Source organism: Crinia signifera, chromosome 3 (genome assembly GCF_055691185.1).
Source record: "Crinia signifera chromosome 3, ASM5569118v1, whole genome shotgun sequence".
Lineage (NCBI taxonomy): Eukaryota > Metazoa > Chordata > Amphibia > Anura > Myobatrachidae > Crinia > Crinia signifera.
The window spans coordinates 207838904-207866781 of NC_139219.1; the positions used below are offsets into that span (position 1 = coordinate 207838904).

The 27878-nt window shown below is 44.2% G+C and overlaps 1 long non-coding RNA gene across 1 annotated transcript in view; it reads left to right on the forward strand.

Moving 5' to 3' along the window:
- The window catches only part of LOC146064147 (uncharacterized), a 338403-nt gene extending 311982 nt beyond the window's left edge, over positions 1–26421 (forward strand). Inside the window, exon 3 of the long non-coding RNA XR_014471757.1 lies at positions 26204–26421. This is a non-coding gene — a long non-coding RNA (uncharacterized LOC146064147). The remainder of the gene's footprint in view (positions 1–26203) is intronic.
- Positions 26422–27878: the final 1457 nt, after the last annotated feature.

Consider the following 27878-nt stretch of genomic DNA (forward strand, 5'->3'; position numbering starts at 1 on the left):
GTTTAAAACCCCTGGACGATACTTGATTTGGAAGTTAAATCGTTCAAAGAACATAGCCCAGCGGGCTTGTCGAGAAGTGAGACACTGGACATGACGTAAGAAAGAAAGGTTTTTGTGATCTGAAAAGACTGTAATCTGGTGATGAGCCCCCTCCAACAGGTACCACCACTCTTCAAAGGCTAACTTAACCGCTAACAGCTCCTGTTCTCCAATGGGGTAATTCTTTTCTGCCGGAAGAAATTTCTTGGAGAAATATGCACAAGGGTGAAGCTCTGAATCGTCTCCTTTTTGCGAAAGGACTGCCCCTACTCCTTCTGAAGAGGCATCGACCTCCAGGATGAAGGGTCTATTCACATCTGGCTGAAGAAGGATTGGGGCGGTTATAAAGGACTGTTTTAGTTGTCGAAAGGCCTCGGAGGCCTCGGGCGGCCATTGGGCAGGATTGGCCCCCTTTCGGGTGAGTGCGGTCAGAGGTGCTGCTATGGTGGAGAAATGTCGGATGAAGCGGCGATAGTAATTGGAGAAGCCGAGGGATCTTTGCACCCCTTTGAGGGTGGTAGGAGGTGTCCAATCTTGAATAGCACAAACTTTCTCAGGATCCATCTCCAACCCAGTACTTGAAAGAATGTGACCAAGGAAGGGAACCAAAGAGACTTCAAAGACGCACTTTTCAAGTTTGCAGAAAAGCTGGTTCTGGCGAAGACGACTTAACACCTCACGGACAGTGTGCCGGTGAGTACTGAGATTGGGAGAGAAGATGAGAATGTCGTCCAAATAAACAACAATAGATACATTCAACATGTCCCGGAAGATGTCGTTCACAAATTGCTGGAAAACGGCAGGGGCATTGCATAGACCAAACGGCATGACAAGATATTCATAATGACCGTCTCGGGTATTGAAGGCCGTCTTCCATTCATCCCTCTGGCGGATACGGATCAGGTTGTATGCACCCCTCAAGTCTAGTTTGGAGAAGACCGTAGCCCCCTTAACTTTATCGAACAGTTCGGTGATGAGAGGCAGCAGATAGCGATTTTTAATGGTGATGTCATTCAGCCCCCGGTAATCGATACAAGGTCTCAAACTGCCATCTTTCTTTTTGACAAAGAAGAAACCTGCCCCTGCAGGAGAGGTGGACGGCCGAATGAATCCCTTCTCAAGATTTTCTTGGATGTATTTTGACATGGCCTCATGTCTCAGGTAACGATAAAGGATACGTTCTTCCCCGTGGCGGAGTCTTGCCTGGAATGAGATCGATGGGACAGTCCCACGGGTGGTGGGGCGGCAGAGTATCGGCAAAAGACAAATAAGGAGCTGGTATGGCTGAGACAGAGAGTTCGGAAGAGGATACTTGTGACCAGGGCCGCACGGCTTGTCCGCCTCTGTTAAATAGCAGGGGCGCCTGGCAGCTCCCCCCTTCCTCCTCTTCTAACCGTGCCGTGCCCCGCCCCCGCCACAGCAGATATCGTTCGGAGGGGAGCGCATCACGCGTCTCACTCTCTCCTTCCCTGACAGAACTCGCGGGCCGGCAGCCAATCAGGAGCCAGCCCACGAGATATGATTGTCTGTCGGCGGAGAGACGCGCTGCGTGATGCGCTCCCCTCCCCTTTCCTCCCCTGGGAAGCAGCAGCGGCGATGGAGGCGGCGGGGGACCCGGAGACCTGAACTCTGCTCTCCCCGGCAGCAGCAACAACAACAACGGTGAGTTGTGCTGCTGCTGGGATAATATGTTCTGGCACTGGGGGCACATATATGTCTGGCACTGGGGGCGCATATATGTCTGGTACTGTGGGGGCATGTCTGTCACTGGGCATATAAGTGGCACTGTGGGGGCATATATGTGGCACTGTGGGGGCATATATGTGGCACTGTGGGCATATGTGGCACTGTTGGGGTATATATGTGTGGCACTGTGGGGGCATATCTGGCACTGGGGGGCATATATGTCTGACACTGTTGGGGTATATATGTCTGGCACTGTTGGGGCATGTTTGTCACTTGGCATATATGTGGCACTGTGGGGGCATATGTAGCACTGTTGGGGTATATATGTGTGGCACTGGGGGGGCATATATCTCTGGCACTGTTGGGGCATATATGTCTGGCACTGTGGCGGCATGTTTGTCACTGCGCATATATGTGGCACTGTGGGGGCATATGTGTGGCACTGTGGGGGCATATATGTGGCACTGTGGGGGCATATATGTGGCACTGTGGGGGCATATATGTGTGGCACTGTGGCGGCATGTTTGTCACTGCGCATATATGTGTCACTGTGGGGGCATATGTGTGGAACTGGGGGCATATATGTGGCACTGTGGGGGCATATATGTGGCACTGTTGGGGCATATATATGTCTGGCACTGTGGCGGCATGTGTGCATTACGGTGTGTGGGGAGTATTGTGTAATTGCCATCACGGTGTGGGGTCTAATGGGCATCATGGTGTGCGGTATAATGCGTAATTGCCATCACGGTGTGCAGCGTAATATGTAATTGTCATCACGGTGTGCAGCGTAATATGTAATTGTCATCACGGTGTGCAGCGTAATATGTAATTGTCATCATGGTGTGCAGCGTAATATGTAATTGTCATCACGGTGTGCAGCGTAATATGTATTTGTCTTCACGCTGTGCGGCGTAATGTGTAATTGGCATCATGGTGTGCGGCGTAATATGTAATTGTCATCATGGTGTGCGGCGTAATATGTAATTGTCATCATGGTGTGTGGCGTAATGTGTAATTGGCATCATGGATAAACAGTGTATAATGATTTAAGTAGTCTGTCATTGTTTGGCCTTGATCTGTGAGTTGTACTTGGTCACTGTGTGGGCCTTTATATTTCCAGCCCGCCAACTTAAGTGCGGAAGGACAATGACAATTCCTGCAGTAACCAATGTCTGGTAATGCAGGTTGCAAAAGTGAGATGTAAGGTGATTGTTTTCCTGCTAGACCACACCCCTTTTTAACATTAAGTCACGCCCATTTTGTTAAGCCCCACCCCCAATTTGCCGCGCGCGCCTTCGACGCGCGCAATTTATTCGCTAACATTTTCTGGGGGGGGGGGGGGGGGCGCATTTTTTCTTCTTCGCCCTGGAAGCAAAATTGTCTAGAAACGGCCCTGCTTGTGACTCACTCAGAAGGACGGGTATGACTCGAGATAAACAAGAAGAGAAGCAGTCTTTACTCCAGGCCTTAATCTCCATGGTCAGCCAGTCGACATGGGGATTGTGCTTGATAAGCCATGGCATTCCCAGAACTACAGCGTGTGAAGACTGAGGAAGGACCAAAAACTCTAACCTTTCTTAGTGCAGAGCTCCGACTTGAAGATGTACTGGTACAGTCTGAGAGATGATATGACCGCTGGAGATGTGGCTACCGTCAACAGCTGTCAGGACCAAAGGCTGCTCTAACGGCTGGAGAGGTATGGAGAGCTGTGCAGCGATATCAGCCGAAATGAAGTTTCCATCTGCACCTGAGTCCAACAGGGCCTGGATGGACGTCTGTCCCTGAGAGGCACTCAGCATAACAGAAATGGTAGAGTCTATGGTGGAGGGAGATGGCAATAACACTCCTAATCTGACCTCCCTCGTGGGGATTAGGAGCGGTCGTTTCCCGGGCGGAGTGGACAAGAGGCCAGGAGATGGGAAGATGAGGCACAGTACATACAAAGATTGTCTCTACGTCGTCGGTTCTTCTCTTCGAGGGAGAGACGAGACCGATTTATTTGCATTGGTTCTTCTGTGGCAGAAGCAGTAGACGATCCACTTTTTACAGGAGGAGTAACAGCAGGAGTGGGACGTGGTCGAAAGCGATCAGAGCGAGCTCTCTCCAGTTGGCGCCCTTGAAGCTGCAGATCAACTTTATAGCACAAGGAAATTAGGTCTGTCAGGGTGGTAGGTGTATCGCGACTGGCCAATTCATCCTTGAGGCGACCGGCTAGGCCATTCCAGAATGCAGAAACGAGGGCCTCTTCATTCCACCTTAACTCAGATGCTAACGTCTGGAACTGTACAACATATTGACCCACTGGTCTGCTACCTTGACGAATTCTCAGAATCTCTGTAGCAGCAGATGACACTCGACCTGGTTCGTCAAATATTCGCTGAAAGGAAGTGATAAAATCGTCATAATTGTTCAGCAGAGGGTCTGCTCGTTCCCATAGAGGTGAAACCCAATCCAGGGCTGGACCAGTTGGGAAGTTGGACGATTGGAGGGTGAAGTGTACATCGCACTGATTCAAAAACCCGCGACATCCTTTAGGAGACCCATCATATTTGCTGGGAGTTGGCAAATGCAGATGAGGAGGGATAATAGACCCGGCTGGCGGCGTGGCAGAGGAACCTCCTGAAGGGGCTTGCGATGTTGCTTCAGCAACTGCTGGTGGAGGTGTCAGTGTTTGTAGGAATTGCGCCACTTGCCGCTGTGAGGATTCCAACTGTTCCAGACGAGCCATAATGCCTTGCAACACACCTGCCAAGGGTCCCTGATTTTCAACCGACTCCATCGGGTCAGTGCAAACTGTCACGGTTGAAGATTCAGATGGGGTCATGTGATGCACAGGGACTGGAGACGAGGCAGTAGCAGTAGGGTTAAAATGAGCGGGTTTAATGAATGATGTCATACAGGGACTCAAATACTTCTTTGAGATAAAGGCAGGCAAAATAATAATAATGAGTAGCAATGATAAAGAATGTCCAGATAACAATGATGAGGAATATCCAGAGTACAATGATAAGGAATTTCCAGATAACAATGATGAGGAATATCCAGATAACAATGATGAGGAATATCCAGAGTACAATGATGAGGAATATCCAGAGTACAATGATGAGGACCTGAGGATGCTGGAGACGGATTCTTGGAAGATCCAGGAGTGGGACCGGAGTTAGGAATCCAGGAGGGAGCACCCAAGAGTACCAGGGAGAAGCTGGCAACCAGCGTGACTGGAATGAGCGATGGGGTCAAATAGCCAATAGCAAGCTGACAGGCACAGCGGGAATAGCAAGGGCACAATGAGTCAGGAGCCTTCCAGGAAGTGCACGGCACAGAAGACTCTTTGCACTGACACTGAGCTACCTAGGCAGATCCCCTTTATGCAAAGAGGGTGGCTGCCATTGGCTGTCACAGTGAAACAGGTGAGAATACCTGACCTGGCCCAATCCCCTGTTTGTCCTTAGAGCAGGACCATGCTGCAGATTCCCATGCTGCAGATTCCCATGCTGCCTTCCAACACTGCCGGACCTCTGCCTGCCGTCTCACCTGACATGGAGGCCGACACACGCCAGCCGGCGGCAGACACGGCGGGTGAGTACAGTACCCGCCGTGTACCACCGACGGGCGGGGTGTGACACTAACCACTATTGTGACACACTGAGCTGGTTGCAGAGGACAATTAGTTGAATCTCACCTGCTGCAAACAGGTATTATTTTCTGCACAATAACGCTATGCCTATAGATTGTAAGCTTGTGAGCAGGGCCCTCATACCTTTGACTGTCTGTAAATACCGAGTTTGTTGTATCACTGTCTCCTTTGTAAAGCGCAATGGAATATTGTGCGCTCTAAAGAAACTGTTAATAAGTAAATATATATTACCACATTCCTCAAACTGCACGCATGATTTGTTATAACACTACTATTGGGAAGTACTGGACCATTCTTTCTACAGCCCTGAACTGTATAAAATAGACAGCAATGAAAAATATAAATTTGGGCAAAAGAATTAATAGGAGCCTGCTATACCAAAAGAAGACCGAACACCAGTATTAATAGATAAACCAAAAAGCATATGATATATAATGGTTCTCAATACAACTTCTTTTTAATAACAATTTTTTAATTTGCAAATAAGTATATATAACCATGTTACCAAAAAATCTCACCCTATTACATCTCGCCCACAGTGTCTGATCCTGATTCGTACTCAGATGGTTTAACCATATGGTTTAAATACAAATCCGATGTTTAGGGATCTGCAGAGCTAGATTTTATTGGGCTGAAAAGTTATGAAGGGCCTAGGTAAAATTTGCTAATATTCTAGGTCTATGATTATTTTAAAACTTAATTAAATTATATATACAGACATGTCTTGTTATGTTGTTGTCTGAGATGTGAATGCTTTGTGCCATAGCATATGGTGGCAGTAGTGCACGAAGGGGGGGTTTCTGAGTACCCTGAAACACCTCCAGGAATCTAAGGGCCCTAGTCTGAAAGCTGAGGGTCTCCTCTTTCCATGGGTATAAGAATTTTAAAAATCGTCCCTAGGGAACCGGAGATATCTGACTTCAAAGGAGTGGTCCCCATCCAAGCCTGTAAATTGATTTTCCCAGTCAGATATTTCAGGTTTTGTCTGACTTAGAGTTTCTGAGGATATATTCCAAAAGCTGGGACTCCCCCCCCTTTGATGGACACTAGTAGCTTGTCTCTATTGTTCCCAGAACCAGAGATATCAGCCTTCCAGCAGCTGGTTACTGCTCCAGCTCCACACACCTGGTATGTAGTTTTATATACTCGTTGGCAGATTGCTCTGCCTCATGAACTCTGATTCCCTAGTACCCAATACCATTTGGTAGGTGGGATTCTCTAGTTTTTAATTCCATTAAAAGCTAAGAAATCTATTTCCGGAAACTGGAGATATCTGCAGTCAAGCAAGCTGTCCTCCCACCAGAAATTTCTGAATAATAAGCTCACTCCACTATACACCCCTCCTCTGCATATTGAACATCCTCTACCACCCTGGAAGTTATGTATCAGGACCCCTTCATTCAGCCCAATGCCCCCTTCTCCCACCCCATCTCCCACCATCTGTGCAGTAAAGGGGTAATTAGTGGAAATTACTGATCCAGGCCTTACATGCTGAGCGGTTGATATAATACCCCCGACCACCTGCGGGACATCAAAGCTTCCCCCACCGCTACCGCTGGAGGATCGGTAGGGGCCCCAATACATTGCTATGCCCAGGGGTCTACACTGCTATTAAATATATATATATATATATATATATATATATATATATATATATATATTATTACTATTATTATTTATATACATTTGGTCTATCTATAATACTTTAACTGACCCGGAATATACTGGGTCACCTAAGTGTCCATCTCCATGCTTTGGTCCGCCCCTCTCTGGAAACCCCCTTCTGAAACTCCTGCGTTTGCCCCTGGGTGGTGCGCCTAATGCATGCTACCATTACCCATACACTATGAATAGGGGAACCGGTCGCTGCAGTAGTTTTTAGGTTGCTCTATAATTGAGTTCTTCTTACCGCTTCCATGTATAGGATTGCTAGCTTCTCTAAACGGAAATAATATATAAAATACATAATCGAAAATAACATTATTGTTATTGCATTTTATTTACACAATGTTTTTTCCTCATTGATTGCAAAGTGTGCTCACAACTGTTTTAGATGCTGTGTCTATCCCTCTGGGTATGCCAATTAAATATGATTTCTTATTTTTAAATCCCATTCAGCTATCTCAGTATGGATTAGTGGATTGCCACCTGTAGTTTTGGCTTAATGTTTTATTAATGCCATTTTTTCACTTCAGTGTTACTTTTTTTGAAGTTTTTGCTAAGTTTAGATAAATATTGCACCAAAAAAAGAACATGAAAATATTGTTCTGTGCTTCAGTGCGGCTTGTTGTTCATGTATTGTGTTTTACGGATAAGTTGTTCCAGATAAGTGGCCTTATTTGAAATGCATACAGCCATGGAGATCATTGTGCTTTATAACTAATTGAAGGAAATGCCGTTGATGATTGCATTTGAATGTATATATTTCTGATTTCTTTTTCCCCCCCAAAAAATGCTGAATATTGTGTGCTAGGTGAAATAAGAGAGATTGCCAGGGGTAAATTTACTAAGATGGGAGTTCTATTTTAAATGGAATGTAATCACTATTATCTTCTAGAAGTTGCTTGATAAATAAGAAGTAGATTCTGATTGGTTGCGCATAGTAACATCGCATGTGAAAAAGAACTCCCATCTTAGTTAAATGTGTAGACATCTTACGCCACTGTGTGTTACAAGCTTTTGCTATGGGGCTTACAAATATGACCAATTAAATAAAGCTGCAATATAAACAAAATAAAGTATCAATCAGGGAGATGTTGCTATAAAGTGCAGAGAAACACGGCTTGATTCATATGCTCGGAGAACTTATCAAAGTTGATTGTCTGCTTCATTTTACATGCCTAAAAATACAACTGCTCTTATTTGCCCGATGTGCTACTCAGTTTGAGACATTGGGCATTACTCTAGTTCACTCTTTCTGACAAAATCCTTCTTAGATGGACAAAATCATGTGCACTGCAGGTGGGGCAGATGTTACTTGTGCAGAGAGAATTAGATTTGGGTGGGGTTTTACTTCAAAGTGAGATCTATATTGCAGTGTAAAAATAAAGCAGTCAGTATTTACCCTGCACAGAAACAAAATAACTCACCCAAATCTAATTCTCTCTCTATACATTTTACAACTGCCACCTGCAGTGCACATGGTTTTGTCCATCTACTACCCCTTTCACATCGCACTTTTAAAACGGTATATTGCCGTTTTTTTTCCAATTTAAAACGTTTAAGGCTGCAATGTGAAAGTGCCAGAGTTGATTTACCGGTTAAAGTTAACCGGTATTTCAACACGGTTAAAAAGCAGAGTCCTACACTGTTCAAATACGTTTTTTTTGGCAGTTTGAACAGCTCTATTTCAATGGCTTGAAACGTGTCCCTTGGGGGTTAAACGGGTTGAATGTTTGAATGGTATTAAATGATTTTTAAAACGGTTTTCACCTGCAATGTGAAAGGTCTCAAGGCTCAGACCCGTTTTAAAGTCCCATTTAAGAATACCGTGTCATTACCCATTTCTGCAATGTGAAAGCAGTATAAGAAGGATTTTGTCAGAAAGAGTGAACTAGAATAAGGCTCATAGGAACTGCTATGCCCCTTAATAAAGTTCTAGTATTACTCTATTATTATTATTATTATTATTATTATTATTGCTTGAAGGACTACTCCACTGCTCCTCACTATACTGTACTTGGTTATACCCAGCAAGGAACAGTATATTTTGGCTACAGTCTTATGTTGCATCACAGACCAAGCATCCTTGATGACTTTACAGGAATTTTCCCCATGCTAACTTACCATATATATGGACTGCATTAATCATTTTCCCTTTTTTTCGACATAGATGCTTATGTCGCCTAGACGCTCTTCAGGACTTTTTCTACTTAAGTTTTACTTCTTAGGGCTGTGAAATATTATTGTCTTGACCTTTCCCTCTTTGTGTCCAATTTTAAAATACATTTTTTATTTAATTTCTATGGAAGATGAAATTCATAAATAATTATGCATAATCATTATTACATGGTACATATTCCTGCAGAGAGTCTTCAAGTGACATACCACTGGTATATACAGCATGAAGAGCCCATTAGTGTGTCGCTAGTTACCACAGGATGAGGACAACTCACAGGGGCAGATGTATGAAGCAGTGATAAGGGAGTAAAAGAGAGCCAGAGTAGAAGTTGCCCGTGGCAACCAATCAGCTGCTCTGTATAATTTTATATTATGCAAATTATAGATGTTACTTCAGTGCTGATTAGTTGCCATGGGCCACTTCTCCTCCCTTATCACTGCTTCATACATCTACCCACAGAGCCTTGGACAGCCATTTAAGATCATGTATCTGACCCTCTAATATAGTAATAATCCAAGAAACTTCTAGAGAGGAGGAGGCCCTCTAGCTTGGAGTGCAGTACGGTCATAAGGGGACCCTAGCACTATCCCAGAGTCTACTTCCCATTGGCAGTGGCCATTTCCCTGGTGATTTCTGCAGCATGCTGCTGACATAGAACTCCAGAGGAGAAACCGAATTACCTTACATGTAATCTGCATCCCCTTGCGTGGCTCACCATACTCCCCACCGACGTGGATAGTGGGCGTATGAAAAGGTCAGGAGGACGCGTAATGCGTGCGCTCGCCGTGCTTCGGGCTGCCGTGGATAGTGGGGGTTTCAAAAGGCGCTACAGAACCCCTAACCCTGTAGCCAGGGTTGGTGTACCCTGCCGTAATTGCTACTCAGGCGCAGGAGCGTCTCATTAATGGAGCGTCTGAGACGATCCTGCTGTCAAACAGATGGAGCGCCTCTCCCCCAGACAGCATGATCCTCTCTCTGTTAAAGAGAAGGGATCATGCTGTCGCCGGCAGTGTGAGAGAGGTGCTGAAAAACACTTGCCAGGGATGCCAGGGACAGAGATGCAATTCCCGGCAACAGTACTGATAACGTAGCCAGGGACCTACACTGACTAGCTGAACACACTACGCTACTTCTGACTGACTATGGAACACACTACGCTACTTCTGACTGACTACGATGACTACGCTGGTCGCGGGAACACGAGGCCGATTCTGAAAGGGGCACTATAATAAGTAGGTAACTGAAACTAAACAAGTACCGAACCTGGCATTAGAGAAAGGAGTGGGGTGGTTTTCCCTGTAACTCTGTGCTCCAGTTGGAACTTAGCTATACAGCTTGGCTTTCATTATTATAAGCCAAATGCACTACCATGCTAAAAGGTGTAGTCATTATATACCAAAAGATTACTGATCATTTTCCCTAAGAAATGTATCATGTGGCTTATTTCTTCTAAAAGTGAGAGTGTGTGTTTCTACAAGTGGTTTGGTGAGTGCATGCACACTTGCCGAAGCTGGCAGCGACTGAGTGCCAGCACCGGCCATGCTGTATCAGGCAGCATGGCCCCCACTTGCAATGTCTTCTGTCAGTACTGCATGCAGGACCAATGAAGGAAGATATTGCTGATGATGCACAGGAGTGTGTATGGTCAGTGACATACCGTGTACACACTGGACGACGTGCCCGGTATGTCAGTCCAATCTGTCGGATCAGATGAAATATCATCTAGTGTCCACTGTCCAGCAGCACAGTTCTATTTTGCTCCTATTCTTATTTGTCATATTAGTTTGCACAGCCAAAATGTATGACATTAATGCTAGAAATGAATGTTGTGCACTGATAACATGTTTTTTTGACCACTACCAATACGTGGGAGTGATAAGTCATAAGAATCTGTAGAGTTGGAATTAGTATTATTTCACAGTATGTGACAATTCTTTGCTTTTCCGGAATAAAATATCACCTTATTAAATGATATAACAATGTTGCCACAATGTTGATCTTTCCATTGGAGCCATGCAGTGTGCTATTGCTAGTTAATGGAATACTTCTCTACATGTCACAGTGTGAAATCATTAAAATAAACATGACCTATATTTCATTTTTTTTAAATGGTCAAGACATATAATGATATTCCACTTACCTATGTGGAAATATTGCTTATGAGCAGATAGTAGAAAAGTGGGGAAAAAATGTTGTTTTGATGTTTTTAATGCTGAACAAGTTTAGAGTAATGATGGAAATACCTGGCATATGCTCATTAATAAGACAAGAGCATGACAAAACAATTAGCATATTGACTACAGAGAAGTGCATGCAGCTGATTATTTCAATGTTCAGTACTCTAAAATACTTTAATAACATTAGAATCACTAACATTGTTCAATTTAGCTGCCTGATTAATGAGCCCTCATAACTAGAGAAGAAAAACAAGCATGTGCTAATCTGGAGGCAATGGAAAAATACAGTTTCTGAAAACAAATTATGCATTATGTTTTTTTATAAAATACAGCCAGTGTCAGACTGGGAGAGGAAGGGCCCACCAAGGGGTGGAGGGGACAGGTAGCAGCGTGGGCAGCTAGCCTAGCAGCAGTCACATGACACAGAACAGTATGGCTGCACCCAGAGTCGACAGAGTCATTGGGAATCACCGCCTGGCTAGCAAGCATTTTGGCCATGGGACGTACCCATCCTTCCCAACTCACTGTACTGCATGGAACAGTACCTCCCATTGCTAGTAGTCCTGCGTAAAGAGGGAGCGGAGAAGAGCTCCCGCAGAGAAAAAGCGTCAGAAGAGCCAGGAGCAGCACCAGAAGCTGTGGAATACCTGGGAGCAGCGTTGAAAGAATGTGCAACAGCGTTCGGACTATCTGAAGAAACGGAAGCAGATCCAGAAGAGTTGTCATTCCTGACATTTTAATTATACAACCATCAATGGTTTCTGCTTACTAAAGAGAAACTGAACTTATTTTGTGGAAATAAAATATATATTTGTAGCTACACAGCTATTCGGAATTATTCATAAATGAGGGAGTAGTCTAGAGGCACAGAACATTGCAGTCAGCCACCCAGTAAGCATTACTGTATTGGTGGTGCTCCCAAGAGTACTGACATGTACTCAAACATTTATTGATAATAGAAATCATTCTTCTGCTTTGCTGAAAAACAAGTTATTTATATACAAACAATGGTCATATTTAAATACAAGGTAATACAGTACATAATGCAGGTAATACAGTACATAATATGAATTAAAACTTGTGTTGCATTGCAGAACATTTTTTCTGAGAAAAATAAAAGCTGTGCAAACGCCCTGTTGTGAGTGATTTTCAATTAATGGATAAAAGAAAATGTAATTCTGTTATTCACACTGAATCAAGGCTGTATCATTGATTACATATATATAGATAGTCGGTGATTCATTGCGCTCTACACACCGTCTTAAAGGGCTCCACCCAATTAAACTGTGAATACTTTAAATGTGTGAAATGGAGAGGTAGACAGTCACCCGTTGGTGGTATGGTGGTATCCTGTGATGTGAGGATTGGCTTGATAGGCGTCGGTGGAACAGTGAGAGGTGTCCATCTGCAATGTGGTGGAAGCATATGCTGTTGCTGGTGTAGGGAGTGGCATGGACTTTGGGGTGTGGAGGTAGTGTGAAGCGGGAGGGTGATCCTGGTGGGTGGGCAGGTAGCAGGCAGTGGTGCATATTTTTTTGCAGTTGAGAGATGTAGTGTGTTTTTGTTGTGGATGTTTGTGAGGTTGTAGTGTCATGTATAGGGGAGGGTGGGCTGTGGGTGTAGTGTGGGAGGGGGGTGTGCATGTGTAGTAGTATTGTAGGTGTATGTGGCAGTGGTGTGATTTGGTGAGGGAGTGGTGCAAAGATAGTGTGTGTTTTTGTTTTTTTTTTGGGGGGGGGGGGGTGTTGCCGGGAAGGAGTATGTTGAGTGGCAGATTTTTGTGGGGTGGTGCAGGGTTTGGAGGAGCGGATGCAGAGGTACTGCGGCTGAGTAAAGGGGAGTGGGGGTACTATGTGGGGGCTAGTCTGTAGTGGCACGGGTGTGGAGTGGCCGTTGTGTGTGTATTGTGTAATGTTATGGATTGTTTGGATAGGTGTACAGTCCAGCTGTTGGTGGTACTGTATAGTGGTATCAAAACGGTACTGGTATCACAATGGTACCTGGTAGCCGTTGGTGGTACAGTGAGAGATGCAGTGGTGTAGCTAGCATGGAGCCAGTGGAGCTCATGCTCCAGGCGCCAGAGGTTCAAATGGCGCTGTGCATTGCTAACGGCACCTATGTCTTTTTCTCTGCTGTGCTGCTGGCTCACAAGATCAGCTGGAGCCACAGACGGAAACAATGTTTCAATTTTTTTTTTTTCTTAATTGCTGCAGAGACAAGACAGCCTTGTCTCCGTCTCTGCACTTTTCGGGGCCACTCTGCTCAGAGCAGCTCAGCAGCTGCTGCAAAGGCTCCTCACAGAGAGCTCAAACAGCACAGCAGAGCTCAGCTGACCGGATACACAGACAGGAAGCATGTGCAGGCAGCAGCAGCAGCTCCTCTCCCGGGCACTGATGTCCTCTTCTCCTCAAAGGTGTTGGTTAGTGCTCCGTGGGTGTGAGGGGGCGGCACTGGCAGTGTGTGCTACAGTATATGTATGTTTGTAGGTATGCTGCATGAGTTTATATGCTGTGTGTGTGTTTATGCATGCTGTATGTGTGTATATGATAATATGCTGTGTGTGGGTTTTGTGTGTATGCATGCTATTTGTATGTTTGTAGGTATCCTGTATGTGTATGTATGCTGTATTTATGTATGTATTTGCATACCTCCCAACTGTCACGATTCCGTCGGGACAGTCCCGATTTTCGGGTCCTGTCCCGACGTCCCACCCGCGGCAGGCATTGTCCCGCTGCGGGGGGTGGCAGTTGGGAGACCCCCCAATCTAGTAGAATAGACGCTGTGCGCATGCGCACAGCGTCTATTCTCGTATGAAAACGAGGTCGCGGCTAATTAGCATAAGCCGCGCCCTCATTTGCATACGCCACGCCCCCTTTTCGGACGCTCGCGCGGCTTCGCCGCGCGAGTGTCCCTATTTCATCCGGACACAAGTTGGGAGGTATGTATTTGTGTGCCTGTGTATGTGTATATATGTATGCTGTGTGTATGACTTTATGCTGTATGTATGTATGCACTGCATGCTGTGTGTATCCTATCTATCTAGTGTGTGTAGGTATGCTATGTGTGTGTGTGTGTGTGTATGCATACTGTACATACTATTTGTGTTTGTGTATGTATGTAAAACAAGGGAGGCCCTAAAAAATGACTATGGGACGGGCAATTGGGCAATAATGTAATAATTGATTTATAGGAAAGTGGGGAGGCCTGCTAAAAATGAGGTGGTGCTGGGGGGGGGGGGGGGTGGCGACACATACCCTTGCTTCGGGCACCATGCCACCTAGCTACACCACTGGAGAGATGTCCGTGGTTCAGGTGTCTGATCCTGGCGGGTGCCGAGGTAGCAGGCGGTGGGCAGTTGCGGGTTTCAGGGTACCAGGCAGGTGATCTTTTGCAGCTGGTGGGGTAGAGTGCAGTGGGAGCACTATTTCTGGGTGTCTTGCGGCTGCAGGGTGTGGAGCGTGCTTTCACGGAAGTTCCCGCGAGACTGTGAAGCTGGAGGCTGTGTACTACCCGCAAGACTTGCGGGAGTAGACTGTGAGGCACTGTTGTCTCCGCGAGACTTCCGGGATCACAGGAACTGGACAAGGGGATGCTGCTGGCGTGGTATATGTGGGTGGCGCTGATGCTTTTAAATGTAGTGTGCAGGTGGGGTTGGACGCGTAAATGTGGGTAGTGCTGGTGAGTGTGAAGCTGGCCAGGCCACAACTGTGTATCTGTGGGCTGTGTGTATAATGCTGGGTGGGGGGCAGAGTGCACTGCCAGACTCCACCCAGCGTTATACACACACTCACAGATTGACAGATCTGGCTAAATATATAAGAGATATCATAAAATATTCTTTGTATTGAACAAAGTAAGGCAAAAATATACTTTATAAAGTTATTGGATTCTGTTTATAACTAAGGGTGTATATTATTACATCAACAGTGTCTAGGTTGACAGTCAATAGGTTTACATGGTCAAAAAGTTGACACAAGCAAAAGGTTGACACGAGAATACTGGACATGAGTTTTCACTTTTTGGTGTCTCGACATGGGCCTCCAATTAGAAGAAAGTGTTTGATTACCATGCTTCGGGCTCAGCCCACTATTATACTCTCACTGCATGCCCACATGGATGGCGAAACAATAATAAGTTGGTTTAAAAATAGAAAATCATGAAAAAAACGTGTGCCAACCTTTTCATGTGTAAACCATTGGCATATTAACCTTTTCTTGTGTCAAACTTTTGTCAATTTCAAAGTAGAGCTGAACAGGAACCCCTGTTATGGACCTAGTGCGGGAGCAGGTGTGTGTATGTGTGCGTGTGTGTGGGGGGGAGGGGGGTGCAGTGTGACTCTGCACAATGAGAGTCCCATAGAAATAGTCCGTATGTATTGAGGGTATAGGATGCAAAACAGTGTTCTATTGGACATTATTTCAAACTGACAGAATAATTGGAGAAGCAGCTTAGTCTTATAAGATTGAAGTGTAGAAACACATCTTAGTAAGTATTTCCTGCTCAGCCCAACACCCTGAAGCAGATACCTTAGATTGCTTTAATCATCATTGACCCATTTTCTGTCCTTTCACATACCTGTTCACTGTTCTTAGCAACACACCGGTGGGAAGCAGAAACAGAACCTGGGACATATGAGCTATCTTTCTTTAGGGACTCCCCATCGCTGCAAGTCACTGAGTCATACCCATTACCGGCAGTAGAATTTTGACACTTACAGTATGTCTAAGAGAGATATATCACTAACCTATTGTATTTCATTCTATTAAATCATTCTACCTACATGGAGACTTTATATTTATTTTATTTATTTATTAACAGTTTCTTATATAGCGCAGCATATTCCGTTGCGCTTTACAAAGGGGACAGTGATACAACAAAACAGGGTATTTACAGACAGTTATATGTAAGATTTTGAACTTTGTAATGGATTATGTAAAGTATCTCTAGTATCCAATAACCATATAAAGTATTTTCACCTTCTCTTCTTCAACATAAGGAATATTATGCCTGCATATGTAATCAATAATACAGGATGAACATTTTATATATTAATTGAAAATCACTTAAAGCAGGGCTGTTTACACATCTTTTATTTTTCGCACAAAAAATGTTGTGCAATGCTACACAAGTTTCAAGAAAATGATGTACTGTACTGTATTATCTGCATGTCTTGTATATAAATATGAACATAATTTGTATATGAATAACTTTTGCTCAGCAAAGCAGGAATGATTTCTATTTCTATAGCATATCAATAAATCATTTTATTTATAAAAAATAAAAAAACAGGAGTTTTTACTTTCTACATAAAGCTACATGTGTAAGCAATTCTTTGGCAGAGTGAAGGAACTCAAAAAGAAGTGCAATACTAAAGGCAACGTAACTCTTTATCAAAAGGGCTAGGAAAAGCACAAGGAAAATAGAAGCCAGTTCGGTTTATGAAATAATTAGTATTGTGACTGCTTATATTCCCTTTATAGAAAGTTGCAATTACAGGATCCCAAACAGTATGCTTTACTCAGGGGCGATCATACCAAACAAAATGTATTGACTTTTTGGACTGGGTAACGAAAGTACAAATAAATGTGTGCATGTGTGTGTGCGGGGGGGGGGGCATAGATATATCATATGTAGACTTAAGTAAGGCTTTCGACACTGTCCCACATCGCAGACTGCTTAATAAACTTTGAATGTACTTTCAACGCTAAAATGGTTGAATGGATAAGATTTTGATTGCAGGATAGAAAACAGAGTGTTTGTAGTAAATGGAGTGCATTCACAGGAGGGTAGTGTAACCAGTGGTGTGCCCCAGGGATCTGTACGTGGACCAGTGCTTTTTAATATAAGTGGCATTGCAAATGGTATTGAAGGGAAATTAAGCATTTTTGCAGGACACAAAATGTATTCCACAGGGCAGAAACTCCAGAAAGGGTGAATCAAATTATTAATGATCTATGTAGATGAAAGAAATCATCAAGAGCATGGCAATTACAGTATAATACAGGTTGACTATCCCGTATCCGAATAGCCGTTATCCGAATTATTCCGAAAACCATACATTCCAGAAAGTGGGAAATTTTTATTTTGCTAAAAGCGCACTGGGGACATTTATAACAGCACTACTGAGGACCTGATATGTAACTTGCACTACTGAGGACATGATATGTAACTTGCACTACTGACCTGGACATGATATGTAACTGGTACTACTGAGCACACGTTATGTAACTGGCACTATATATGTACAAGAAAATGATTGCTTGGCATTCAAATTCAATATCTGAGATAGTACACACATTTTGTTTTATGTTTTGAAACCTTGTTTTTTTGAACAAATAAAATATAATTGTGTGCATTTCATGTGTTTGATGTGTTTAGACAGCATAAATGCAAGATACTTCAAAATACATTATTGAAATATTAAAATATTCTGAAATACGGAATAATCCGTTATCCAAAATTCTCCTGGTCCCGAGCATTTTGGATACGGGATACTCAACCTGTACCACAAAATGCTAAATCATGCACTTGGGTCTCAAAAATCCAAAGGCTAAATATAGTATTAATGGCACTATATAGGAAATTACTGAGGATGAAAAGGGATCTAGGAGTCATTTTTTCAGAAGACTTAAGGCCCATACACACTTGACGATTTTCAGCTGAAAATCGCTCAAAACAGCCGTTTTGAGCGATTTTCGGCCGAAAATCGCCCAGTGTGTATGCCCCGGAGATTGCCGACTAGCGATGATGCGCGCTCCCGCATCATCGCTAGGAAAGTGGTTCATCTGCTGGTTTTACCAGCAGATGTGGCGATGATGGATGGTTTTTCATCCATCATCGCCATGTGTGTACGCCTACCGGGCTGAAAGATTAACCACTTTCAGCCCGGCGGACCGCCCCCTCGCCCCCTCGCCCGTCATACTCACCCCTGTGCTCCGTCTGGCTGGCCGGCTGGATGCTGCTGCTGCTGCTGCAGAGACCTGCTCCCCGGCCAGGCTAGCCCCGCCCCCAGCCTAAACACACGGAGCAGACAGCACTGCTCCCTGCTAACACCCTGCTGGGCACCAATGGTTATATTATTCTGCCCACTGCCACCAATGTATTCATTAAATGCACCAATATATATATAATATATAATATATAATATATATATATATATATATATATATATATATATATAATTAATATATATATATATATATATATATATATATGTTATATAATATATATATATATATAATATATATTTATATTATATATATATATATATATATTAATTTATATTATAATATATTGTTGGTGCATTTAAATGAATACATTGGTGGCAGTGGGCATATAAAATATAAACATTGGTGGGCAGCTGTGTGCGTCACTATCTGCTGGGGACGGCTATGGATAGTGTAGGGCACGGGGCGCCCCAGGCGGGGAGGGAGGGCGCTTTGGCGCTTACCCGCTTTGCTCCACAGGGGAACTATGCGGCCACATCTCACCGAGGGAGGGAAGGGGCTGGAGGGGGATGTGGTGACGGCCGCCGAGTCGCTCCAGGGGCACATGGGGGGGGGGGGGGGTTGCATTTAAATAAATATACATTTGTGGCAGTGGGCATATAAATATATAAACATTGATGGGCAGTGTTGGCAGTAACGTATACATTGCTGGTCTGTGCCAGCAATGCATAAATCATAAATTAGCATCAACACTGCCCACCAATGTTTATATATTTATATGCCCACTGCCACCAATGTACTGTGTATATATGGAACCCTTGGAATTCAAACCCAGCCCATTTATAATGAAAGATTTTCAGCAAAGTCTTTCGCCTCCTGAAAATCTCTTGCTCTTTGGGGAAAATAGCTCAGTATGTACGCACTACTTTGGTGAAAGATATAGCTATCAAAGATTTTGGCAAAGTCTTTTGAAATGAAAATCTTCAAGTGTGTATGGGCCTTTAAAGGCAGGTAAGCAATGTAAAAGATCAAAAAGGAAGGCAATTCAAATGCTGGGTTGGTAAAATCTGAGGATAAATACTTCACAGAAATGGTAGTGGACAATTGGATTAGCTTCCCATCAGAGGCTAAAGGCCCCCATACACTTGGGCGACTTGTCCTGAGGACAAGTCGCCCCCGACTTCCCCCTGAGCTTCCCCGGCAGATCCCCGGGGGAGCTTGATAAGATTGGCACTTGATGTGCCATTTTTTACATGTGATAAATCGTCTTGATTTATCACATGTAAACCTGGGGAGCAGGGGGGGGGGGGCTGCAGAACAGGGCTGCTGGTGGGGGGCGCTGCTAAGGCAGCGTGCAGGGGACGCTGCGGGGGACAGTGATAGAGCCGGGCAGGGGGAGGCGGGCGCTGTCAGTGCTGGAAAAAAAAGCCCATACAATGAATGGGCAGCCTGTGATTGGCTGAGCGCTCTCTCAGCCAGTCAGCAATTGGCTGAGAGAGCGCTCAGCCAATCACAGGCTGCCCATTCATTGTATGGGCTTTTTATCCAGCGCTGACAGCTTTTCCTGCCCGGCTCTGTTACTGCCAACTCTGTGTCCCCCGCAGCGCCCCCCTGTCTTACTAGCAGCGCCCCCCTCCCCCCCGCATTGACGGCTCCCTGCGGAGGTAGTGCAGGCGGGGACCGCAGGCGTCGCAGAGTAGATACTGTCGGCGCGGCGGGAGAATAGAAAGAAATCTTATTGAAAAGAATGTTCCGTAGGTACGACGCCATGATCCGATCCGATGCGCGCGGGACCGCGCATCAGATCAGATCAGATGTCAAACACATGTGGGCCGAAATCGGATGAAATCGGCCGAAAATCGCATAGTGTATGGGGGCCTTAAGACAGTAAAGTTCTTTAAACCTGCATAGGATAGACATAAATATTCTGTCCACTTCCTAGTACAGTGTGCACAATGCCCAGATAATTGCAGAGGCCCTGCATTCTCTGTAGATGGACTTAATGACTCCATTATATAATAGTATCGTATAGCTCTGCCCCTATGCAGTTGTTAGTCAGTCGCAACATTAATGGCACAAATAGCACTATTGCCGCTCCATGTGCTACTTCTCTGTGGAAAATGTCCGAAGTACAAGGAATCCTAATCATTGTTACACATAAAGGGGTTTATTCTGCTAATTCACCAGCTGACTCTACCCTGGAAATCCTTAGTGCTGCTGATTACACACCTGGGTTCTGCTAATGTTCCAAAACCTGGTCTGGATCCTTCATATAACTTTCATGTGGAGAGATGCTAAAAAAATCCCAAATCACCAACAATAAAAGTTAAAATCCCACTTTCAACTGCGAAAATCCTGAGCTGTCAAATTTTCAACACACTTCAATTAACAACCAGATGTTTTTCCCATTAAAAAGTATACAACTCGCAAATTTAATAGGATGTGATTTTGTAAAACTCGCAACATAAGCAGACCAGGTTGTGACAGACGATTTTGACAGAAACATGCACAGACCAGTGTGATCTGTGCATGGTTCTGTCTTAAAAAATGTGGAAAAGTTAAAATAAAATATAAAATAATGGCGTGGGTTCCCCCTCCTGAGCATAACCAGCCCCTGTGCTCATTGAGCCGGACCTGGTTCCAAAAATACTTGTGACAAAAAGCGTAGGGGTCCCCCAGTATTTCTGAAACCAGCCCCGAACTCTTGGACTCATCCTAGTTCCAAAAATACAAGGGACAAAACTAGGGGGCCCCCATATTTTGGAACCAGCACTGGGCTCCAACAGCCTGCGGTGTCATGCCACAGCTGGGGGACACTTTTTACATAAGGTCCCCCGGCCTGTACCATGCTCATCGTGACTGGTCAGTCTTGGACAGGGTACCTGTGGGAGTGAGGGCCCCCTAAATAAAGGGGTGCCCCCAGGATTCACCCATCCAGGGCTGAAGCTCAGGGCTGTCCCTGGCGTCCTTAGGGAGTGGACACTGGGCTGATTAGTGTAAAATTACAAAAAAAATAGCTTTTTACAGTCAAACTACAAGTCCCAGCAGGCCTCCCCTGCATGCTGAGACTTGGTGAACCACAAGCTCCAGCATACGGGGCATTAATGGCCCCCCTTGGACTTGTAGTTCACCTGTAAAAAGAATGTTTAAATAAAAACACACAGAGAAAAGTATTAATTTAATACAAACACTAATTTTACACCAGTATACATACCAGTCCTGTCTCCAGACTCTGGGGGTTATTCTAGTTCACTCCTTCTGACTAATTACTTCTTAGATTAACAAAACCATGTGCACTGCAAGGGGACAGATGTAAAATGTGCAGCGATAATTAGATTTGGGTTAATTATTTTGTTTCTGTGCAGGGAAAATACTGACTACTTTATTTTTACACTGCCATATAGGTCTCACTTTGAAGTAAAACCCCACCCAAATCTAACTCTCTCTGCACAAGTAACATCTGCCCCACCTGCAGTGCACATGGTTTTGTCCTTCTAAGACGGATTTTGTCAGAAGGAGTGAACCAAAATAACCCCCTCTGTGCTGCAGCTGCACAGGTGACTGCGAGGTGAGCCAGATTCCTACACACTATTGACAGCAGGCAGTGCTATTTTTCAGCAGGCACCAGCAGGAACTCAGTTCCTGAACCTCTAATTAAATATGATATCATCAGGAACTAAAAATGTACTTTCCATAAGATAAGTTTTATTTTAAAGTCACCTGTGAGTGCCTTTGTTTCTAAATACAATATATACATCTATCTCTCACTCCCTCTCTCTATTATATATATTAATTTTGATTTAATTGATCCACCCCCAGACCCGGAGTTCCTGGACCTATTTTTCCAGAAAAGTAGTACTGACAGCAGGTATCACCCTGCTATAGAAGCACTCAGCCCTGATTGGCTGAAAGCTTTCAGCCAATCAGGGCTGAGTGCTTCTATAACAGCATGAATGTGTAGGAAGCCGGCTCACCTCACAGTCAGTGTTAAGGGCATCAGCTCACCCTTCAGTCACTGCTTAACCCTTCAGAAGCTACAGCACAGAGTCACCGCTGGAGCAAGGAATGGTATGTATACTGGTGTAAAATTAGTGTTTGTATTCAGGGCCGCCACTAGAAATGTTGGGGCCCAGGACTGACCATCAGTCCAGGCCCCCAGCGACACACACACCCCGCATGCGCCCGCCCCCACGCACCCCGCCTCCCCCTACCCCCCAATTTCCAATACTTACCAGCAGTAATCTCCCTTATTTCACAGACAGTCAGGAGCACATACTGCACAGTGCAGCCTGTAGAACGCCGAGCCCCTCTGTATCCTAGGCTCTGCACTCTGCAGGCTGCACTGTGTATTGTGCGTGCCTGGCTGGGGGGCCGCCGGGTGGGGTAGGCATTGTGCGGGTGGGCGTGGGGGGGGGGGGGGGTGGTGGTGCCGTGCCACTGTGGGCAGCTGCCTGGGCCCCTCCAGAGCTGTAACCATGGAACCCCCCTGTCGGTGGCCCTGTTTGTATTAAAGTTATACCTTTCTCTGTGTTTGTGTTTTTATTTCGACATTCTTTTTATAGGTGAACTAAAAGTGCAAGGGGGGCCATTAATGCCCTGTATGCTGGGTCTTGTGGTTCACCAAGTCCCAGCATGTGGCGGAGGCCTGCTGGGACTTGTAGTATGGCTGTATAAAGCGATTTCTTTATTTTTTTTACACTTATCAGTCCAGCCTCCACTGCCTAGGGACACCCCGGATGGGTGAATCCTAGGGGGACACCTCTTTTTTTAGGGGGTCCCTACTCCCCCAGGTACCCTGTCCAAGGCTGACCAGTCACGGTGAGCATTGTACACCCGGGGGACCTTTTGTAAAAAGTGTCCCCCGGCAGTGGTATGACACCGCGGGGTGTTAGAGCCCGGTGCTGGTTTCCAAATATGGAGGGACCCCTAGTTTTTTGTCCCCTGTATTTTTGGAACTAGGACAGGTCTAAGAGTCTGGGGCTGGTTCCAGAAATACGGGAAACCCCTATGCTTATTGTCCCCTGTATTTTTGGAACTAGGACAGGTCTAAGAGTCTGGGGCTGGTTCCAGAAATACGGGAAACTCCTATGCTTATTGTCCCCTGTATTTTTGGAACTAGGACAGGTCTAAGAGTCTGGGGCTGGTTCCAGAAATACGGGAAACCCCTATGCTTATTGTCCCCTGTATTTTTGGAACTAGGACAGGTCTAAGAGTCTGGGGCTGGTTCCAGAAATACGGGAAACCCCTATGCTTATTGTCCCCTGTATTTTTGGAACTAGGACAGGTCTAAGAGTCTGGGGCTGGTTCCAGAAATACGGGAAACCCCTATGCTTACTGTCCCCTGTATTTTTGGAACTAGGACAGGTCTAAGAGTCTGGGGCTGGTTCCAGAAATACGGGAAACCCCTATGCTTTTTTTCCCCTGTATTTTTGGAACTAGGACACGTCTAAGAGTCCGGGGCTGGTTCCAGAAATACGGGAAACCCCTACGCTTTTTGTCCCCTGTATTTTTGGAACCAGATCTGGCTCAATGAGCCGGGGACTGGTTATGCTCAGTAGGGGAACCCCCACACCATTTTTTGTTATTTTACTAAATACCACACACTTTCAGGTCTGAAAAAAATCACACAGGTCTAAAAATTTGCACATTTTCATGACTAAAAATCGCACCATATTGTACTTTTCACCCGCAAATTTGCATCCCATTTGCAACATAGACACAATAAAACATGTAAAACTCATGTTGACCTTTTAAATGTCAACATTTTCCATGTCAACCTATTGCTTTTATCAACCTAATGCACGTTGACCTATGTGTCGACCTAGTGACTGTCAACCTATAGTGGTCGACCTAATGACTGTCGACTCTATGACCAATATCCCAAATATAAATGACATGATTGGTGTAATTAGAAATGTTACGCACGCCACCAATACATTAATTCAAATTTTTACCCACATGCTCATTGACAGGGGTTTGTTGCTTGTTGCCAGGGGTTTCATGCTTGTTGTCACAGATTTAGTGTTCAGGGTTTCATGCTCATTGCCAGGAGTTTCATGCTTGCTAGTGTGCCAGTGTTCTTGTAATCCTGGCATGTTTGGGTATTGATACTTGTGCTGAGCCTCCCTGCAGGGACACAGACAGCTGGGCTGGGCCCAGGTACTGGGCGGAGGTGTAGTCAATGTGGCCAGCAGCACCCCTCCTTAGGAAATTTGTTCTGCCACAAAGACGCACAATAACTAATCATTTCTGGTATCTAGCACTTCCATGGAGATGAAATATAAAATGTAACATACAGTAAGGTATAGCTTACTACTAAATTACAATCCACTATACCATGGCACTGGATACTAAGGTATAGATTTACTAAAAATTGTGTTTGACTTTTCAACAAACACCCTGAACAACACCAGACTGAAAAACCACATAATTACTAATGGTGACACTCATCGGTTTATGGTGTGTACAAATTCAGCAAGATTCTAAACACCCACACATAGATACGTTGAGGCAGGATTACTATGACATGTATTCTATTGTAAACAAACAATATCATTTCTATTTGTCACTATTAAGTTTTAGCCCCAAACTTCACCACAGGTCTGAGGGTCCCCGGGGTGAGAGGACCCCTTTATTGGTGGCTTCTTGAGATGATGATTCTTGAGATGATGATTGATTGACACAATGTGATGTTTGTCTCCCTGCCATGGCATTACTCCCTGGCTGGTTGAAACCAGTGCTGGTTACTAGAAAAGCAGAGGGATCATTTCCCCCCAGTTTTACTGTATCAGCATGTGCTCAGAGTTCTGGGGCTGGTTAATATTTTCTATTGATGAGGGGACACTCATATTTGTTCTCTAAATGTAACACTTTAATAACCCTAAAATACTCCAAATACTGCACAGAAGAAATGGATCTGATCAGTATGTGGGGACAACATGGTACTAAGGAGCAGCTCTATTTATTTTGAACTTTCCCTACAGTTTACACCAGGGGAAAAGCTATTGTTGATGGTAGTCAGAATGGATAGGAACTGCCACAACTGGGCTAGTTATGGTCACAGACAGACTTTAATAATAACAGGTAGACTAGACTGAGACAATTGCCAATAGAGAACAACATTTACTACGGTATTGGTTTCTTAGACCCAAGAAGGGGGAATCCATTATTTCTATTGAGACTGAAGAAGCTATAAAATCGAGCACAAAGGGCCTGATTCAGACCTGTTAGCAAGCTGCAATTTTGCAGATGGAAAGAACCATGCTGTACTGCAGATGGGGCAGATGTAACAGATGCAGGGTGAGTTAGATTTGGGGGAGTTATTTTGTTTCTGTGCAGTGTTAACACTGGCTGCTTTATTTGTACACTGCAATTTAGATTTGAACACACCCCACCCAAATCTAACTCTCTCTGCACATGTTACATCTGCCCCACCTGCAGTGCACATGGTTTTTTCCATCTGAAAAAATTGCAGCCTTGCTATGAGGTCTGAATTAGGCCCAAAGTGAGATCTCTCTGGTGTGTGACAGAAAACCCTTGCCAGCTATCCATCAATGGCCTAGCTCTAGCATGCATAATTGAACCTGAATAGCAGCAAGTGTTGAAGTGGAATCTTTATAGTATATCTGGGGAATTGTACATAAATCATTTTTCTATACATCTTTTGTGTCATCCATTATTTGTGTTGGCATTTCAGGATGTTGATTTTGTTAACATGGCAAGTGTGACAGCAACAAATTACCTTTCTAGCCTAGTTATTGTACATCATACAATGTATCCAGAGCTCCATAGTATTATTTATTCACATTGACTGTATTTGAATACACTTGGGAGCACTTTATAGTGAATATGTATTTATGTATCCCTTTCCCAGGGGAAATCGCAATCTATAGTCCTTCAAACATCAAGGAATTTGACCAAAGAAGAGAGAGGATGCTGGGAAACATGGGAGAGTATGCAACTTACACACAGATAGAGCCCTACGCAGAATCAACCCCATGACTTCAGCGATGTAAATACTGGGCCACTATACTAATGTAACAACACAGTATTAATAAATGTTGTAAACAGCAATAAAAAGGTTACACTATGTATTGAAATGATCAGATAGTATAAATATGCATACAAAGCGATAAAATGTCCTGATGTATTTTAAAGATGTTCAAATACCTCTTTTTAAAAAGAATGTGTGCAGTAACAAGGAATGCATTTAAATAATACTGGAAACCAGCAGAGATTAGGGAAAATGAGGTGTTCATTTCTGAAAATAAATAGATGACGTAACAACAGAAGGTTAATTGATCTACTCTACCACCACAGAAACATCGGCGTCTGCAGAAGCCACTCTACCAAACAGATCTGACATCCACACGTCACCTTTGTCAAGGTACATTGTGGTTAACAATGCAACAATTTTATACCTTAACTCAGTGGTTCCCAAACTGTGCGCCTAGGCTCCCTGGGGTGCCTCGGAGCACTTGCAGGGGTGCAGGTTGGTGGTCCAGAACCAATTCAAATTATTTATGGCCAATGAAACAGGCAAAATCAGTGCTTGGGGCTTCCAATTTGTGGGGAAACAGAAGTTCCTCACCACATAAGTGGACCTAAGGATGACATTTTAGCACAACTTATTTAATGTATTTTTTTTTTTTTATTATTGGTAACAAACTTTGACCTAGGGGTGCCCTGAAAAATGTTCTGATACTCTAGGGTGCCATGATTCAAAAAAGTTTGGGAACCTCTGCCTTAACTTATTCATATTTTTCCTTTTTTCATAATGGTGGTTATAGCATTTATTTAGGGGAAAAAAAACTTTTACATAAAATTAAAAAGGGACAATGAAATAGTACCGGTTGATAAACAAATATAAACCTTATAAAATAACAGTTATACAGAAATAAGGCAAGCACAATGTTTTAGGATTAGCAGTAGTCTATCTTCCTTTTACAAAAGTAGGTAGTAGACACTGCGCTCCCTGGTGTATCCCAGTGATTGGGGTAGCTGCTGGTCTCCAGGGGAGGGAGGCCACCCTCCCAAACGTAGATATGCAGAAAAAGGGGGTGTGGAGACCTGCGCTGGAATTTAATGGCCCTTGTGCTGGGCTCTATGTAAGGGCGCTGACAAAGGTATAGTCTAATCACATTCAAACTAATATAATAGGTGGATGCAGATGTAAGATTAAACATTTCTTTAAATGTTTTAATTTTATTAAATTTATTTAAATCTATCTTCCTTTTACATCTCAATTAGACCCATATCTTCCTCTATGTAAACATTGAGTACACTGTACATGTAAAAAAGCCAACATACAAAAAACAATACTGGGGTTAAAGATTTCTATGCAGAAATATTAATAAGGAGATGGACACAGAGTTGTACACTAACTGCACAGTCTTAAGGAAGCAGCTGCACAATACCATATGGCTGATATGCAAATGCTGCAGGAGGCGCCTGGTGTAAATCGATGCATCCTGATTTCTTTTGTGATCCACTGGGATGCCCCAGCGGACCATCTTAGTATCCTTGGGGTTATGGAAACTGAGCAGATT